Source organism: Cervus canadensis, chromosome 6 (genome assembly GCF_019320065.1).
Source record: "Cervus canadensis isolate Bull #8, Minnesota chromosome 6, ASM1932006v1, whole genome shotgun sequence".
Classification (NCBI taxonomy): Eukaryota; Metazoa; Chordata; class Mammalia; order Artiodactyla; family Cervidae; genus Cervus; species Cervus canadensis.
The window spans coordinates 96,145,351-96,163,902 of record NC_057391.1 but is presented as its reverse complement, the minus strand read 5'-3'; the positions used below and the strand labels follow the sequence as shown (position 1 = coordinate 96,163,902).

Below are 18,552 nucleotides of genomic sequence, written 5' to 3'. Positions count from 1 at the left end.
AGGAAACCACTGCCACATCCAGCATCATGAGGCCTTGCCTCTGTTTCCTTCTGGGAGCTTTATAATTTTAGGTTTTACATTTTGATCTTGAATTCATTTTGAGTTAGTTTTTGCATCTGGATTGAGGGAGGATCCAACTTCATTTTTCTGTGTTTATGAACACCCAGTTTGCCCAGCATCATTTGTTGAAGAGACTGTCCTTTTCCCATAGGCATCCTTGCAAAGATCATTTGACCATGTGCCTAAAGATTTATTTCTGGGCTCTCTCTTCTGTTCCATTGGTCTGTATGTTTGTCTTTATTTAAGTCAAAAATGTTTTGATTGCTGGAGTTTTGTAATGTGTTTTGAAATCAAGAAGTGTGAGACCTCCAACTTTGTTCCTTCTTTTTCAAGATTGTTTTGGCTATTAAGGGTCCTTCGAGATTCCATATGAATTTTAAGATTTTCTTTTCTGTTTCTTCAAAAATGTTATTGGGATTTTGATGGGTATTATGTTGACTCTATAATCTGGGTACTGTGGATATTTTAACAATATTGTCTTCCAGTCTGTCAGCATGAAGTGCCTTTCCATTTATTTGTGTCTTTTTACATTTCTTTCATAATATTTTGTAACTTTAATGATCCAAGTCATTTGACCCCTTGGTTAAGTTAGTTTCTAAGTATTTTATTATTTTAGATGCTCATTTTAATGAGATTTCCCCCCCTCCCCAATTTCCTTTTGGAAAATTTCATTATTAGTACATAGAAACATAACTGATTTTTGTATGTTGGTTTGGTACACTGTAACATTGCTGGCTTCTCTTATTCTAATGGGGTTTTTGTGTGTGCAGTCTTTAGGGTTTTTTCCATATAAGATCATATTATCCGGAAGCAGATACAGTTCTGCTTCTTCCTTTCCAGTTTAGGTGTCTTTTATTTCTTTTTCTTACTGACTGCTCTGGGTCAGACTTTCGGTGCTTTGTTGAATAGAAGTGCTGAGAGAAAGCAGCCTTGCCTTGTTTCTGATTCGAGGGGAAGGCGTTTGGGTTTGCACCGTTGAGCGTGATGTTTGCTGTGGGCTCTTCTTACGTGGCTTTGTTTTGTCGAGGTAGCTTCCTTCTATTCCTAGCTTGTTGTTAGTGGGGTTTTTTTGTTTGTTTGTGTTTAATCATGAAAGGTTATTGAATTTTGTCAAATACTTTTTCTGTATCAGTTGAGATGATCATGTGTATTTTGTCCTTCCTTCTGTTAATGTGGTGTCTTACATGGATTGATTTTTGAATCTTGAACCACTCTTGCATTCTAAGATCTTACTTGATAGTGGTGTATAATCCTTTTTACGTGCTGCTGAATTCAGTTTGCTGGCATTTTGTTGAGTTGATATCAGTTTCCATCAGAAATATTGGACTATAATTTTCTTTTATTTGATAGTATCTTTCTCTGGCTTCGGCATCAAGGTAATGCTTATCTCATAAAATTAGTTTGAAAGTGTTCTTTTCAGTTTTTTTAGGGAAAGTGTGAGGAGGAATACTCTTCTAAAGGTTTTGTAAGAATTGCCCAGTTAGGCCATCTGGTGGGTGGCTGGGCTTTTCTTTGTTGGGAGATTTTTTATTCAGTGTCCTTACTGATTATGGGTCTGTTCAGATTTTCTATTTCTTCATAATTCAGTCCTGATAGATTGTATGTTTCTAGGAATTTATCCATTCTAAATTATTCAATTTGTTGGTGTATGATTTAGTTTCTTATGAGGCCTTCTCTATAATTTCTGACTTTAGCTGAATCTTCTCTCATTTTTTCTTAATCTGAGTTTGTCAGTTTTGTTGATCTTTTCAGAAAACCAACTCTAAATAAGTTCTGTTAATTTTTTGTTGTTCTTCTGTTTCATTTATTTTGCTTCAATCGTTGTTACTATTTTTTCCTTCTGCTAACTTTTGGTTCAGTTTGTTCTTTTTCTAGTTCCTTTAGGTTTAAAATTAGGCTCTTGATTTCTTTAAATCTTTTAAAATGAAACCTATTCCTGTCTCAGTGCACTAAGATATTGTCTTTTGTTTTCTTTTAAAAATTAGCAAATTGAAATATATAATTTATTAGGTATTAATTTATATATATTTGTGAGGTGGGAATCTTATTTTTATCTCTTTTTAGATAGATAACCCAGTTGACTAAACTATTCATTTAATAGTCAGTTAATCCCTTTCCTACTGATTTGAAATGCAACTTTTTGTCATATGCCAAAATCCTGTGCATGCTTGTGAGTCTGTTTCTAGGCTGATTAAAATTCCATTTGTCTGCTTGCCTCTCCCTGAGTCAAAACCAAAAAACCTGAAGGACCATAGCTTTATGGTCCATCTTTAATCTGGGACGGTGAGATCTTTTTTCTCTTACGCTTATCCTGTGTTTCTCTGTTTCTTTTTCCTGACTTCCCTCCTCCCTCACCACGGTCTTCTCCATTCTTGGTCTTTTGTTCCTCCATGTGAATTAAACTTATAAATTAATTTGAAGAAAACTGTGATCTTTGGCTATCAGATCTTCCAATATGAATTTGCATAAATATTTGTCTTTTCCCATTTATTTCATTATTTTTCTTTCAATAATATTTTATGATTTTATAATAAGTTTCTACAGGTATTAGATTTTCTATTTTTTTAAATTAATTTAGTTTAATTGGAGGCTGATTACTTTACAATATTGTAGTGGTTTTTGACAAACATCAACATGAATCAGCCACAGGCGCACATGAATCAGCCACAGGCGCACATGTATTCCCCATCCAGAACCCCCCCCCCCGCCACCTCCCCCTGATCGGATCCCTCTGGGTCATCCCAGTGCACCAGCCTTGAGCACCCTGTCTCATGCATTGAACCTGGACCAGAGATCCACTTCACGTATGATAATATACACGTTCAACGCTACCCTCTCAAATCATCCCACCCTCGCCTTCTCCCACAGAGTCCAAAAGACTGTTCTTTACATCTGTATCTCTTTTGCTGTCTCGCATATAGGGTCATCGTTACCATCTTTCTAAATTCCATATGTATGTGTTAGTATACTGTATTGGTGTTTTACTTTCTGGCTTACTTCAGTCTGTATAATAGGCTCCAGTTTCATCCTCCTCATTAGAACTGATTCAAATGCATTCTTTTTTTTTTTTTTTTTTTTAGTTGGAGGCTAATTACTTCACAACATTTCAGTGGGTTTTGTCATACATTGATATGAATCAGCCATAGATTTACACATATTCCCCATCCTGATCCCCCCTCCCACCTCCCTTTCCACCCGATTCCTCTGGGTCTTCCCAGTGAACCAGGCCCGAGCACTTGTCTCATGCATCCCACCTGGGCTGGTGATCTGTTTCACCATAGATAGTATACATGCTGTTCTTTTGAAATATCCCACCCTCACCTTCTCCCACAGAGTTCAAAAGTCTGTTCTGTATTTCTGTGTCTCTTTTTCTGTTTTGCGTATAGGGTTATCGTTACCATCTTTCTAAATTCCATATATATGTGTTAGTACAAATGCATTCTTTTTAATAGCTGAGTAATATTCCATTGTGTATATGTACCACAGCTTTCTTATCCATTCGTCTGCCGATGATCATCTAGGTTGCTTCCATGTCCTGGATATTGTAAACAGTGCTGCGATGAACATTGGGGTACATGTGTCTCTTTCAGTTCTGGTTTCCTTGGTGTGTATGCCCAGCAGTGGGATTGCTGGGTCATATGGCAATTATATTTCCAGTTTTTTTAAGGAATCGCCACACTGTTCTCCATAGCGGCTGTGCTAGTTTGCGTTCCCACCAACAGTGGGAACCACCTTTTTCTCCACACCCTCTCCAGCATTTATTGCTTGTAGACTTTTGGATAGCAGCCATCCTGACTGGCATGTAATGGTACCTCATTGTGGTTTTGATTTGCATTTCTCTGATAATGAGTGATGTTGAGCATCTTTTCATGTGTTTGTTAGCCATCTGTATGTCTTCTTTGGAGAAATGTCTGTTTAGTTCTTTGGTCCATTTTTTGATTGGGTCATTTATTTTTCTGGAATTGAGCTACAGAAGTTGCTTGTATATTTTTGAGATTAATTCTTTGTCAGTTGCTTCATTTGCTGTTATTTTCTTCCATTCTGAAGGTGTCTTTTCTTTTGGTTTTATTTCCATTACTCTGGGAGGTGGGTCATAGAGGATCCTGCTGTGATATATGTCAGTGTTTTGCCTATATTTTCCTGTAGGAGTTTCATAGTTTCTGGTCTTAAGTTTAGATCTTTAATCCATTTTGAGTTTATTTTTGTGTATGGTGTTAGAAAGTGTTCTAGTTTCATTCTTTTACAGGTGGTTGAGCAGTTTTCCCAGCACCATTGTTAAAGAGATTGTCTTTTCTTCATTGTATGTTCTTGCCTCCTTTGTCGAAGATAAGGTGTCCATAGGTGTGTGGATTCATCTCTGGGCTTTCTGTTCTGTTCCATTGATCTATATTTCTGTCTTTGTGCCAGTACCATACTGTCTTGATGACTGTGGCTTTGTAGTAGAGACTGAAGTCAGGCAGGTTGATTCCTCCAGTTCCATTCTTCTTTCTCAAGATTGCTTTGGCTATTTGAGGTTTTTTGTATTTCCATACAAATTGTGAAATTATTTGTTCTAGTTCTCTGAAGAATTCATTGGTAGCTTGATAGGGATTGCATTGAATCTATAGATTGCTTTGGGTAGTATACTCATTTTCACTATATTGACTCTTCCAGTCTATGAACATGGTATATTTCTCCATCTATTTGTGTCATCTTTGATTTCCTTCATCAGTGTTTTATAGTTTTCTATATATAGGTCTTTTGTTTCTTTAGGTAGATATATTCCTAAGTATTTTCTTCTTTTCGTTGCAATGTAAATGGAATTGTTTCCTTAATTTCTCTTTCTGTTTTCTCATTGTTAGTGTATAAGAATGCAAGGAATTTCTGTGTGTTAATTTTATGTCCTGCAACTTTACTGTATTCATTGATTAGCTTTAGTAATTTTCTGGTGGAGTCTTTAGGGTTTTCTGTGCAGAGGATCATGTCATCTGCAAACAGTGAGAGTTTTACTTCTTCTTTTCCGATCTGGATTCATTTTCTTTCTTTTTCTTCTCCGATTGCTGTGGCTAAAACTTCCAAAACTATGTTGAATAGTAGTGGTGAGAGTGGGCACCCTTGTCTTGTTCCTGACTTTAAGGGAAATGCTTTCAATTTTTCACCATTGAGGATAATGTTTGCTGTGGGTTTATCATATATAACTTATTATGTTGACATATATTCCTTCTATTCCTGCTTTCTGGAGGAATCATAAACGGATGTTGAATTTTTGTCAAAGGCTTCTTTGCATCTATTGAGGTAACCATATGATTTTTATCTTTCAATTTGTTAATGTGGTGTATCACATTGATTGATTTGCGGATATTAAAGAATCCTTGCATCCCTGGGATAAAGCCCACTTGGTCATGATGTGTGATCTTTTTAATACGTTGTTGGATTCTGTTTGCTAGAACTTTGTTAAGGATTTTTGCATCTATGTTCATCAGTGATATTGGCCTGTAGTTTTCTTTTTTTGTGGCATCTTTGTCTGGTTTTGGAATTAGGGTGATGGTGGCCTCATAGAATGAGTTTGGCAGTTTACCTTCCTCTGCAATTTTCTGGAAGAATTTGAGTAGGATAGGTGTTAGCTCTTTAAATTTTGGGGAGAATTCATCTGTGACGCTGTCTGGTCCTGGGCTTTTGTTTGTTGGAAGATTTCTGATTACAGTTTCAATTTCTGTGCTTGTTATGGATCTGTTAATATTTTCTGTTTCTTCCTGGTTCAGTTTTGGAAAGTTATACTTTTCTAAGAATTTGTCCATTTTTCTTCCAAGTTGTCCATTTTATTGGCATATAGTTGCTGATAATAGTCTCTTATGATCCTTTGTATTTCTATGTTCTCTGTTGTGATTTCTCCATTTTCATTTTTAATTTTGTTGATTTGATTCTTGTCCCTTTTTTTCTTGATGAGTCTGGCTAACGGTTTGTCAATTTTATTTATCTTCTCAACGAACCAGCTTTTAGCTTTGTTGATTTTTGCTATGGTCTCCTTTGTTTCTTTTTCATTTATTTGTGCCCTAATTTTTATGATTTCTTTCCTTCTACTAACACTGGGGTTCTTCATTTTTTCCTTTTCTAGTTGCTTTAGGTGTAGAGTTAGGTGATTTATTTGACTTTTCTCGTTTCTTGAGGTAAGCTTGTATTGATATGAATCTTCCCCTTAGCACTGCTTTTACTGAATCCCATTGGTTTTGGGTTGTTATGTTTTCATTTTCATTCGTTTCTATGCAAATTTTGATTTCTTGTTTGATTTCTTCTGTGATTTGTTGGTTATTCAGAAGCATGCTGTTTAGCCTTCATATGTTTATATTTTTAATAGTTTTTTCCTGTAGTTGACATCTAATCTTACCGATCATAATCTTGTGACCAGAAAAGATGCTTGGAATTATTTCAGTTTTTTTGAGTTTACCAAGGCTAGATTTATGGCCCAGGATGTGATCTATCCTGGAGAAGGTTCCATGCACACTTGAGGAAAAGGTGAATTTCATTGTTTTAGGGTGAAATGTCTTATAGATATCAATTACATCTGACTGGTCCATTGTATCATTTAAAGTTTGTGTTTCCTTGCTAATTTTCTGCTTAGTTGATCTATCCATAGGTGTGAGTGGGGTATTAAAGTCTCCCACTATTACTGTGTTACTGTTAATTTCCCCTTTCATACTTCTTAGCATTTGTCTTACATATTGCGGTGCTCCTGTGTTGGGTGCATATATATTTATAATTGTAATATTTTCCTCTTGGATTGATCCTTTGATCATTATGTAGTGTCCATCTTTGTCTCTTCTCACAGCCTTTGTTTTAAAGTCTATTTTATCTGATAAGAGTATTGCTACTCCTGCTTTCTTTTGGTCTCCATTTGTGTGAAATATCTTTTTCCAGCCCTTCACTTTCAGTCTGTATGTGTCCCTTGTTTTGAGGTGGGTCTCTTGTAGACAGCATATATAGGGGTCTTTTTTTTTGTATCCATTCAGCCAGTTTTTGTCTGTTGGTTGGGGCATTCAACCCATTTACGTTTAAGGTAATTACTGATAAGTATGATCCTGTTGCCATTTACTTTGTTGTTTTGGGTTTGAGTTTATAAACCTTTTCTGTGTTTCTGGTCTAGAGAAGATCCTTTAGCATTTGTTGGAGAGCTGGTTTGGTGGTGCTGAATTCTCTCAGCTTTTGCTTGTCTGTAAAGCTTTTGATTTCTCCTTCCTATCTGAATGAGATCCTTGCTGGGTACAGTAATCTGGGCTGTAGGTTTTTCTCCTTCATCACTTTAAGTATGTCCTGCCATCCCCTTCTGGCCTGAAGAGTTTCTGTTAACAGATCAGCTGTTATCCTTATGGGAATTCCCTTGTGTGTTATTTGTTGTTTTTCCCTTGCTGTTTTTAATATTTGTTCTTTGTGTTTGATCTTCGTTAATTTGATTAATGTGTCTTGGGGTGTTTCACCTTGGGTTTATCCTGTTTGGGACTCTCTGGGTTTCTTGGACTTGGGTGGCTATTTCCTTCCCCATTTTAGGGAAGTAAAACGGAATTTTGAAGAACAGCTTTAGATGTATCTTGTAAGTTACAACAGATAGCATTTTTACTATTCATTGTGGTTTTTTTCCTTGGGCCATGAATTATTTAGAAATGGATTCTTAAGTTTTCATGTGTATAGGATTTTTGAGTTTTCTTTTTGTAAATGAGTTTTAGTTTTATTGCTTTCTGTTAGGACAAGAAAACATACATGGCTTTATTTCTGTGGTTTTTGAGATTTGTTTTGTGACCTATCATTTGGTTAATTTCTGTAAATTTACCTCATATACCTGTAAAGACTACGTAGTCATTCTCTTAAGTGTTAGATGTCAGATTTTACCTATTTCTATGAACATCATGCTTATTTTCCATAGCTTCACCAGTTATTTTCTGGCTTGATCAGTCACCTATAAAAGAGATAGGTTAAAGTGCCCAACATGATTGCAAATTTGTCCATTTCTTCTTGGAACTCTCACCATTTTCATTTTATGTAATTTAAGTCACTTCAAAAATTTTTGAGTAGAGTATATTAGTCTTGGACTAGTGTTATTTCCTAGTGAAATATTCCTTTTATTATTATGTAGTACATGCATGTGTGCTAAGTCACTTCAGTTGTGTCCGACTCTTTGTGACCCCATGGACTGTACCCCGCCAGGCTCCTCTGTCCATGGGATTCTCCAGGCAGGAATCCTGGAGTGGGTTGCCATTCCCTTCTCCAGGGAAGCTTCCTGACCCAGGCATCAAACCCACATCTCTTTTGTCTCCTGCATTGATAGGCATGTTCTTTACCCCTAGTGCCACCAGGGAAGCCCATTATTTTGTAGTGACTCTGCCTAATTTTAATAATTTTTTTAGCCTTGAAGTTAATTTTGCTGCTATCGATAAGGATACTCCAGCTTTCTATTGGTTAGTGCTGGTCCGGTATATCTTTTTCCATCTCTTTACTTTCAATATTTTGTCATTATGTTTCAAGTGTGTCTTTTTAAAATAATATGTAACTGAATTTTGGTTTTGATCCAGAGTTTCTGTCTGTTAAATGGTGACTTAAATCTGCATATTATGAGCGCTGATACAGTTTTACTTCTCTCTTCTTGCTGTGTATTTCTGTCATAACTTCTCTTTACTTTTCCCCCTTCTTTCCTGTCTTATATTTAAATGATTTAGATTTCTTTATTTCATTTTTCCTGTGGTCTAAGAGTTATATATATTTTATATCTATTCTTTGAGTGGTTATTACCCAGAAATTTTTAACTTACACAGGAGTGCCTTGGAGATATCTTGGGTTCATTCCAGACTACCACAACAAAGTCAACCACATGAACGTTTTGGTTTCCTAGTGCACATGAAGGTTGTGTCTACATTAAACTGCAGTCTAGTAAGGGTGCTATAAATACCATTATGTCTAAAAAAAGTACCTATCTTTACTTAAAAATACTTTATTGTTGAAAACGTCAACCACTGCCTACGCCTCCAGTGAATAGTAATCTCGTCGCTAGTAGGGGATGTTGCCTCGGTGTTGATGCTGCTCACTGATCGGCGTGGTGGTTGCTGGGGCTGGGCTCACTGAGTTCCTTAACAAGATAGCAGTGAAGTTGGTCGTATCAGTTGACCCTTCCTTTCACAGATGATTTCTTTGTAGTATGCAATACTGTTTAGTAGTGTTTTACCCAGAATAAAACTACTTTCAAAACTGAATACCTCTCAAATCCTGCTGCTGCTTTATAAACTGTTTATGTAGCATTCTAAATCCTTTATTGTTATTTCAACAATATTCACAGATCTTCACCAGGAGTAGCTTTCAAGAAACAACTTTCTTTGCTTGTCTGTAAGAAACAACTCACCATCTGTTAAAATACTATAAAATTGCAGCAGTTTAGTCACATCTTCTTCCCAAAAAAAGACTGTTTTGTCTATATTGAAAAGCTGTTGTTTTTGTAGACACCTTCATTAATTATCTTAGCTAGATCTTCTGGATAACCTGCTGCAACTTTTGCATAAGCACTTGCTGTTACAGCTTCTTTCCTTAAACCCCCTGAGCCAGACTTTGCTAGCCCCACTTTTCTCCTGCAGCTTCCTCGCCTCTCTCAGGGCGTCGTAGAATTGAGGAGAGCTAGGGCTTGGCTCTGGATTAGACTTTGGCTTGAGAGAGTGTTCTGTGTAACTGGTCTTGTCTCTCCCGACCTCTGAACCTTTCTCTGTATCATCAATAAGACTATCTCATTTTCTTATCATTTGTGTGTTCCCTGGAGCAGCAGTCTTAATTTCCTTCAAGAACTTCTCCTTTGCATTCACAACTTGGCTAACTATTTCATGCAAGAGGCCTATCTTTTGACCTTCTTGGCTTTTGACATGCCTTGCTCGCTGAGCTTAATTATTTCTAGCTTTTGATTTAAAGTGAGAGCCTCATGACTTTTCCTTTCACTTGAACCCTTAGAGGACACTGCACAATTACTAACTGGCCTAATTTCATTATTGTTCTGTCTCAGGGAATGAGGCGTCTGAGATAAAGGTGAGCAATAGGGGAACAGCCAGCTCGTGTCAGATGGATTAAGTTGCTGTTTTATATGGGCCCAGTTCTTGGCACCCCAAAACAATTACAATAGTAACATCAAAGATCGCTGATCACAGATTAGCATAAGAAACGTAATAATAATGAAAAAGTTGGAAGTATCGCAAGAATTACCAAACTGTGACGCAGAGACGAGAAGTGAGCCAGTTGCTGTTGGAAACACGAGGCCAGTGGCCTGGCTCGGCCCAGGGCAGCACAGATTTCAGTCTGTAAGGAGCCCAGTGCCTCTGAGGCACGGGAAAGCGGAGCGCTTGTGTGCCGACTTCACAGAGTCTGAAACGAGCCATGGTGTCTGTGATGGTCGCAGCACCGCAAGAGCACTGGGCCGCTGCAGCCTCAGTACCCACGCCACCTACCTGGCGTCACCAGTCTAGTCTCTCCTGTTACGTTTCCCTGTGCGGTTATCTCCCCAGGTTACAATTACTATTGTATAATTATTAGTTTCATTTTATAAATTCAGAACTTGTTGAGATTCTCTCACATTTTTACCCATTGTTTCTGCTCACTGTTGCTTTTTACGTTTTACTATTTTCTTGTGAGTTCAGTTTATTTCTGAAGCCCATCCTTAAAGGTCTTTCTAACAAGCATGACTAAATAATGAACTCTGTCTTTGTCTTAAAATGCCTTTATTTTGCCCTGCATATTGAGTGATAATTTAGCTGGATATAAACATACCTAAGAATAGACTAGGTTTTTGTTTTTGGTATCTTTTTATTGTAAAATAAAATACATACCAAAAAAACCAAAAGTATAGCTTAGTGAATTATTATTATTATAAGGCAAACCCTCTTATAACCACCACTCAAGAAATAGAAATTTGCCACCCATGTATATATTTTTATTTAGTCTGCTTGAGACTCTTGCAACATTCAGGATAATTTTCTCAAATATGTGTGTACTTTACAGATTCTCTTTCATTTTGTCTACTCTGTTTAATCTGTTTTTGTTCTTTTTTTCAATTATGCAGTTCTACTGTATTAGTTTTCCATATGTTTCTAGTTTTTTCTATGCTACTGTATTTTTTAATGAATATTTTCCTTTCCTTATGTCTTTCATCTTTTACAACATTACTGGTGTTTTCTAGATTATTATTCTAGTGGTTCAAGTAATCCTTCTGTTTTGTTTACACAATATAGTAATTCACTAATTTTGAGATGTTCCAGGGCTTTATTTGTGTGACTCCCGAGCCAGCTAAGTTGTGGGGATTCCTCTGGTTCTGTCGTGTGATCCAGAGCATCATCACACAGGACCAGATTTCCTCACTTTTCCATTCTTAGTTCAGTTCAGTTGCTCAGTCGTGTCCAACTCTTTGCGACCCCATGGACTGCAGCACACCAGGCCTCCCCATCCATCACCAACTCCCAGAGTTTACTCAAACTCATGTCCATTGAGTCGGTGATGCCATCCAGTCATCTCATCCTCTGTCATCCCCTTCTCCTCCCACCTTCAATCTTTCCCAGCATCAGGGTCTTTTCTAATGAGTCGGCTCTCCACATCAGGTGGCCAAAGTATTGGAGTTTCAGCTTCAGCATCAGTCCTTTCAATGAATATTTGGGACTGATTTCCTTTAGGATGGACTGGTTGGATCTCCTTGCAGTCCAAGGGACTCTCAAGAGTCTTCTCCAACACCTCAGTTCAAAAGCATCAATTCTTTGGCACTCAGCATTCTTTATGGTCCAACTCTCACATCCATACATGACTACTGGAAAACCATAGCTTTGACTAGATGGACCTTTATTGGCAAAGTAATGTCTCTGCTTTTTAATATGCTATCTGGGTTGGTCATAACTTTTCTTCCAAGGAGCAAGGGTCTTTTAATTTCATGGCTGCAATCACCATCTGCAGTGATTTTGGAGCCCAAATAAATAAAGTCTCCCTGTTTCCACTGTTTCCCCATCTATTTGCCATAGAGTGATGGGACCAGATGTCATTATCTTAGTTTTCTGAATACTGAGTTTTAAGCTAACTTTTTCACTCTCCTCTTTCACTTTCAAGAGGCTCTTTAGTTTTTCGCTTTCTGCCATAAGAGTGGTGTCATATGCATATCTGAGGTTATTGATATTTCTCCCGGCAATCTTGATTACAGCTTTGCTTCCTCCAGCCCAGTGTTTCTCATGATGTACTCTGCATATAAGTTAAGTAAGCAGGGTGACAATATACAGCCTTGACGTACTCCTTTTCCTATTTGGAACCAGTCTGTTGGTGCATGTCCAATTCTAATTGTTGCTTCCTGACCTGCATACAGGAGGCAGGTCAGGTGGTCTGGTATTCCCGTCTCTTTAAGAGTTTTCCACAGTTTGTTGTGATCCACACAGTCAAAGGCTTTGGCATAAGCAATTGAGCAGAAGTAGATGTTTTTTTGGAACTCTTCTTGCTTTTTCAATGATCCAACAGATGTTGGCAATTTGATCTCTGGTTCTTCTGTATTTCTAAATCCAGCTTGAAGATCTAGAAGTTCTCGGTTCACGTACTATTGAAACCTGGCTTGGAGAATTTTGAGCATTACTTTGCTAGCGTGTGAATGAGTGCAATTTTGCGGTAGTTTGAACATTGTTTGGGATTGCCTTTCTCTGGGATTGGAATGAAAACGAACCTTTTCCAGTCCTGTGGCCACTGCTGAGTTTTTCAAATTTGCTGGCATATTGAGTGCAGCACTTTCACAGCATCATCTTTTAGGATTTGAAATAGCTCAACTGGAATTCCATCACCTCCATTAGCTTTGTTCATAGTGATGCTTCCTAAGGCTCACTTGACTTCGCATTCCAGAATGTCTGGCTCTAGGTGAGTGATCACACCATTGTGGTTATCTGGATCATGAAGATCTTTTTTGTATAGTTCTTCTGTGTATTCTTGCTACCTCTTTTTAGTATCTTCTGCTTCTGTTAAGTCCATACTGTTTCTGTCCTTTATTGAGCCCATTTTTGCATGAAATGTTCCCTGGTATCTCTGATTGTCTTGAAGAGATCTCTAGTCTTCCCCATTCTATTGTTTCCCTCTATTTCTTTGCACTGGTCACAGAGGAAGGCTTTCTTGTCTTTCCTTGCTATTGTTTGGAACTCTGCATTCAAATGGATGTATCTTTGTTTTTCTCCTCTCTTCTTTTCACAGCTATTTGTAAGGCCTGCTCAGGCAACCACTTTGCCTTTTTGCATTTCTTTTTCTTGGGGATGGTCTTGATTCCTGCCTCCTGTACAGTGTCACGAACCTCCGTCCATAGTTCTTCAGGCAGTCTGTCACATCTAATCCCTTGAATCTATATCCCGTTCTAGGGGGAAAGAATCAATTTGGGCCCCAAATCTATAAGAAACACATGCCTCAGGATTTCAGCAGAAGAACACTTATTTGTTTGTTTTTAAACCTAAGGCTCAGATAGAAACAAACCTGTGCTTCTGGATGAATTTATTTTTTCTAGACTTTGCCTTCACTGAGGATTCAGCTTTCTTAGACTCCGAGGTTTACACAGGAGTGGTAATTCCAGTCCAGCTTGTCTGAGCTGAGGGCCTCCTCTTCTGTTCTGAAGTCCTGAAATTCAGGCTGCTGCTTGTGGAGGCCTGACACCGCTCCCCTGCCTCCCCGTGCTGCTGCTGCTGCCTCCGGCGCGGCCCTTGCTTCTCACCCTCTCCGTGGCTGGCACCGGGGCTTGCCCTGTCTGTCTTGTGAGCAGAGACTTGGACGGTTAGCAATGCCATGTTTCTTCTTAGAAGTGCAACATTTCTAGATACTCGTTGTGAAGAGATGTATTGAAATTCAGATGGAAAGAAACAGAGGATGGGGAATAAGATTTATTCTGGTAACTGTATATTTAACTCACAAGTTTATCTATTATAAGCAGATAAGATCAAGATGAAACATTGGCAAATAAAGACTAGGCAGGATTTCATCTAGTGTTTACTGAGAAATACCTGAGAACCTGGCAGTTGAGTTCCTATTGGATTCTTCCTTAGAAAGAAACCAGTCCTTTGCCAGTGTCATCTGACCCTTCTCTACAGCATAATGAAGCCTCCTTGATCAGCTGTTACTTGAACCCAACAACGGTTCGTGCTATGTGCCAGGGTGGTGCACACACTGCTTACTATTTGCACATCAGTTAAATTCTCCTTCACAATCTTAACCCTGCAGTAGCTTTCATAACTATTGTTGCTTATAAAATACTATGAACTTAAATGCTAGATAGGCTGATTGCCTGTCTCTGTGAGAAAAATGTTAATTTTTAAATAAACAAATAATAATCTTAATACAGTTTAGCTATACTATCCTAGCCTTTTTGTAAAATAGCTCACAACATATTACCTTGAAATCTTTTTTGCCCCTACCAGACATCTTCTCCTGTCATACTTCATCAGTTTAATTTCTGGGAATAGTTATTTGAAAGGCATGCAGCATACACTCTGGATAGTAAGCATCTTCCTAGGCAGATAAACACAAATTCTAAACTTAAAATTGGGGCTTTTTATTTTTTTACAATGAAAGATAAAGTCTTAGGAAATTGAGACTGACACATGAGAAGTTTGAACCTGGAGGGAGTAAGGCTTCCATTTGGAACAGAGAAAGAGAAAGCAGATACAGAATTGCAAGGGCTGAAACGGCGATGTTTCAAAGTAATGGAGAGACTTAAGAAATATTTTATCTTTGTTTACTGTTATTCCTCAGGGACTGGAAGTTCTCATCACTTAAGCTTAATTTTTCTCTGAGAATTTTTATAAAATAAGTAATTATCTCTTAATTATTTATTAGTGTAGACACTACCTACCTCCTCCCCCAACTTCAAAAATAGCTAAAGTGAATTTATTTATTTATTTTTTTTTAAAGTGAATTTAAAGAGAGCTCACAAATCTAATGAAGAAGGTAGAAGAAATACCTTTGGGTGTTTAGTGTGGTTCTGAGGTTCCTGTACGTCAGGACAGTGGGGAGCTGAGCTGCATTATTGCATAGTTCTCACTGCCAGGTAAAGAAGAAAAAAACAGACATGGGAAGTGGTGGCGACTATCAGATCTTTCCCACAGTGATCATAAGGTCCAGGTCTCACACTCATTTTATGTGAAACTGATGAATATCTAGAATTTTGTAGAAGAGTGCAGATTTTTATGACTTTCAAGTTGTAAAATGTAAACATTGTCACATACTTAAGATATACATAGTTCCAGAATGGTTTACAACATGATCGTTTTTGTTATCTAGTCACTAAGCTGTGTCCAGCTCTTGCGACCCCATGGACTGTAGCTCACAAGCTCCTCTGTCCATGGGATTTCCCAGGCAAGAATACTGGAATGGGTTGCCATTTCCTTGTCCAGGGGATCTGCCCAACCCAAGGATTGAACCCACATTGAACCCTGCATTGGCAGGCGGATTCTTTGCCAGGGAGCCACCAGAGAAACCATATGTGTATGAGTCACTTTGCCATACGCCTGAGACACTGCAAATCAGCTAACTTCAATTCAAAAAATAATTAATTAAACAATTTACTGGAATTTGCAAAACGAGAGATGAGATTAAATGATAAATGCTGTGACTTAGTAATTTTTACTTGTTTATTTTTGTCAGCTATATAATGATTTTTGCTTAATATTCCAGAAAGGGCTATTGCATAATAATATATTACCTATTTAATAATATATTATTGTATAAATATACATTTATATATATTATATGAATATCAACAACCTCATATCTATGAATGATACCACTCTAATGGCCAGAAGTGGAAAGGAACTAAAGAGCTTCTTGATGAGGGTGAAAGAGGAGCGTGAAAAGCCCAACTTAAAACTCAACATTCAAAAAACTAAGATCATAGCATCTGGTCCCATCACCTCATGGCAAACAGAAGGGGAGATAGTGGAAGTAGTGACAGATTTTTGCTTCTTGGGCTCCTACATCACTGCAGATAGTGATTGCAGTCATGAAATTAGAAGATGCTTGCTTCTTGGAAGGAAAGCTATGACAAATCTAGAAAGCATATTAAAAAGTAAAGACGTCACTTTGCTGACAAAGGTCCATATAGTTAAAGCTATGGTTTTCCCAGTAGTCATGTACAGATGTGAGAGTTGGACTATAAAGAAAGCTGAGCACCGAAGAATTGATAATTTTGAACTGTGGTGTTGGAGAAGACTCTTGAGAGTCCCTTGGACAGCAAGGAGATCCAATCAGTCCATCCTAAAGAAAATCAGTCCTGAATATTCATTGGAAGGACTGATTCTTAATGTTCAGCCAATAAAATTGGGAATTTCTGTCCCTTCTATAATGGAGCTTCCCAGATGGCTCAGTAGTAAACAGTCTGCCTGCAATGCAGGAGATGCAGTTTCAACCCCTGGGTCAGGAAAATCTCCAGGAGAAGTAAATGGCAACCCACTCGTATTCTTGTCTGGGAAATCCCATGGTTAGAGAAGCCTGATGGGCTACAATCCATGGGCTTGCAAAGAGTTGGACATGAGTAAGCAACTAAACAACAAGAGCCACTTCTATAACATTACTAGCATAGTGTTCTTTACATTTAAAATTGGTAAGTAAGAAGAATTATTGGTGGTAGAAAAATAGAGTGTAAATTGAAAAACTGTCTCTAAAATAGTTTTGTAATGTATTTTAATGACACCCAAGTGCAACCCAGGAAGCAACAGTTACAACTGGACGAGGAACAACAGACTGGTTCCAAATCAGAGAAGGAGTACACCAAGGCTGTATATTGTCACCCTGCTTATTTAACTTACATGCAGAGTGCATCATGAGAAACGCTGGGCTGGATGAAGCACAAGCTGGAATCAAAATTGCCGGGAGAAATATCAATAACCTCAGGTATGCAGATGACACCACCCTTATGGCAAAAAGTGAAGAACTAAAGAGCTTCTTGATGAAAGTGAAAGAGGAGAGTGCAAAAGTTGGCTTAAAACTCAACGTTCAGAAAACTAAGATCATGGCATCTGGTCCCATCACTTCATGGCAAATAGATGGGGAAACAGTGACAGACTTTATTTTCTGGGCTTCAAAATCACTGTAGATGGTGACTGCAGCTATGAAATTAAAAGACGCTTGCTCCTTGGCAGGAAAGTTTTGACCAACCTAGACAGCATTTTAAAAAGCAGAGACATTATTTTGCCAACAAAGGTCTGTCTAGTGAAAGCTATGGTTTTTCCAGTGGTCATGTATGGATGTGAGAGTTGGACCATAAAGAAAGCTGAGTGCCGAAGAATTGATGCTTTTGAACTGAGGTGTTGGAGAAGACTCTTGAGAGTCCCTTGGACTGCAAGGAGATCCAACCAGTCCATCCTAAAGGAAATCAGTCCTGAATATTCATTGGAAGGACTGATGCTGAATCTAAAACTCCCAATACTTTGGCCACCTGATGCGAAGAACTGACTCCCTGGAAAAGACCCTGATGCTGGGAAAGATTGAAGGTGGGAGGAGAAGGGGATGACAGAGGATGAGATGATTGGATGGCATCACCGACTCAATCGACATGAGTTTGAGTAAACTCTGGGAGTTGGTGATGGACAGGGAGGCCTGGCCTGCTGCAGTCCTTACCTGGGGTGGTAAAAGAGTCGGACATGACTGAGCGACTGAACTGAACTGAACTGAAGTGCCTTTAAAATTTCAGATGTAGCCATATGAATGTATATTATTAAAGAAGAATTATTTTTCCCCTACTTAATATTTCTGCATACGAATTCAGATATTTTTCTCCTTTATTACACTGAGATGATGCAGTTGGTCATTTTTTTTAATTACTTGATTTTTTAAAATTTATTTTCAAGTTGATATATTATAAATTAGCCCTTTTTAAAATACTGCAAAAGAGAAACAATTTGTCTTTAAGAGACAGTATTCTTTTAGGACATTTCTGCTCATCAACACTAAACTCACCATTGGCAGTGCCAGACTTAAACATGATGATAAGATCAGAAAACTTCTTTACACTCTTTTTCATCTTCGGGTTCCCTTTTTCCCTTCTTAGCATTTCATCTTCCTTTTGCCTTAAGGTTCCCAGTGTTTTTCTAGTCTTGCTGATCTGGAAATAAAGTCATTCACCCTAAAAGTTTTGGTGTTAGTGGTAAAGAATCGGCATTCCAATGTAGGAGATGTAAGATACGTGTGTTCAATCCCTGGGTCAGGAAGATCCCCTGGAGGAGGAAATGGCAACCCATTCCAGTATCCTTGACTGGAAAATCCCATGAACAGAGGGGCCTGGCGGGCTGTAGTCCATGGGGTCGCAAAGAGTCGGACACGACAGCATCTGAGCATATAGCTACGTCCATACTGTTCCCTTCTAGGGCTATTTGTCTTCTTACAAGAACAGTTGTAAAAACTCAGTGATTGGAATATATACACGTACAGAAAAGAAGAGTGAATGAATGGCTTCATGGGTGGATGGATTAATGAGTGATAGTAGGGTTTCAGGGTTGAAAAGGTTTACCC

At 38.1% G+C, this 18,552-nt stretch overlaps 1 protein-coding gene across 3 annotated transcripts in view; it reads left to right on the top strand.

The window, feature by feature from the left end:
* Nucleotides 1-18,552, top strand: part of RPS6KA5 (ribosomal protein S6 kinase A5) — a 184,948-nt gene that overhangs the window by 120,024 nt on the left and 46,372 nt on the right. Inside the window, exon 1 of one of the 3 annotated variants that reach the window (XM_043472781.1) lies at nucleotides 1,069-1,087. The exons of the other annotated variants lie outside the window; for them this stretch is intronic. The gene's annotated coding sequence lies outside the window, so the exon portion shown is untranslated. Of the gene's footprint in view, nucleotides 1-1,068; nucleotides 1,088-18,552 lie in introns of those variants that run through there. 3 annotated transcript variants of the gene reach the window in all.